At 33.6% G+C, this 1,311-nt stretch overlaps 1 non-coding gene across 1 annotated transcript; it reads right to left on the minus strand.

Annotated features, from left to right (window-relative positions):
• Positions 1-182: 182 nt before the first annotated feature.
• Positions 183-288, minus strand: LOC124890304. Its single transcript, XR_007049102.1, has one exon. It is a non-coding gene; the product is annotated as a small nucleolar RNA R71 (small nucleolar RNA).
• Positions 289-1,311: the final 1,023 nt, after the last annotated feature.

Here is a 1,311-nt window from a genome sequence, read left to right on the forward strand (position 1 = left end):
TTAGTTGAAACTGCTAAATACAACGGAGTCTCTCCTGAAGCAATGAATTTAAGGCTATTTCCTTTTTCTTTAAAAGGAGATGCCAAAACTTGGTTGCAAAGTTTACCTCAAGGGTCTATTACCACATGGGATCAGATGACTCAGAAATTTTTAAACAAATATTTTTCTCCAGCTAAACTACAAAGTTAAGACAAGAAATTTCTAATTTCTTACAGACTAAAATTGAATCAGTTTATTAGGTTTGGGAAGATTCAAAGTAATGTTAAGAAAATGTCCACATCATGGCATACCTGAAAATATGCAATTATATATTTTTTATCATGGACTAAAGCCTTCTTCTAGAAATGTTATAGATGTAGCTGCAGGAGGCTCTATCATGGGTAAAACCACAGAGGAAGCACTGTAAATGACGAATGAAGTCTTAGAAAATGCTATCAATGGCCATCTGATCGCATAGTCATCAAAAATGCTACTACGATAAATCTAGAAGATGCTTTAAATACACTAACACAACAAATTGGTTCTTTGGTACAAAAGTTTGAATCTTTTCAGGTGAATGTGCATCAGACAGTTCAAGTTGAGACTTGTGGCATTTGTGGAGGAAATTATCTTAACCATGAATGTCAAGCGACAAATCAGAAGGATGAACATGTTAATGTCCTCGGATATAAGTCATACTCTTTTGGTAGTCCCTTGGCACAGAAACATCCAGGCTTTCAATGGAGTAATACTAGTGGTGCTGAAAATCTTCAAAGCTTTCAAAAATAATCAGTACAAGGTCCACCTGGATTTTAGAACCAAAATTGTGGAACACCAAATTTCAAATCAGATAAACAAACAGCTTCCTAGCAACAAAGACCCTCACAAGCCCATCCAAATATTGATGACTTAGGGTATTTTGGTAGGATGGAAAATATTTTCTAGAAAATATTTTCCTATTTTTCCTTGTTTGGTTGCAATAAAATGTTTGGAAAGCATTTTCCACGACAACTCATTTTCCTCAATTTGAGGGAAAATGACTTCCCTCATAGGCCAAGGGAAGTCATTTTTTAGAAAATGACAAATGTGACTTATGATCCCACCCCAACAACACTCATATTCACATAACTCAAAAAATTTACATTACTCGAAAATATTTTTCAGTGTGCTTTGCTTCAATTTTTCACTACTTGAAATAAAAAATAGTGAAGCCCGAATTTTTTTCATTTTCAATATTCGTTGAATGTATTGTTATTTTCATATGCATAGAGGAATAGTTACCTATGTTACTTTTGCTAATTGCATATTTCATTTTGTTATTGATGTTACTTG

Source organism: Capsicum annuum, unplaced genomic scaffold (assembly GCF_002878395.1).
Source record: "Capsicum annuum cultivar UCD-10X-F1 unplaced genomic scaffold, UCD10Xv1.1 ctg15001, whole genome shotgun sequence".
NCBI lineage: Eukaryota > Viridiplantae > Streptophyta > Magnoliopsida > Solanales > Solanaceae > Capsicum > Capsicum annuum.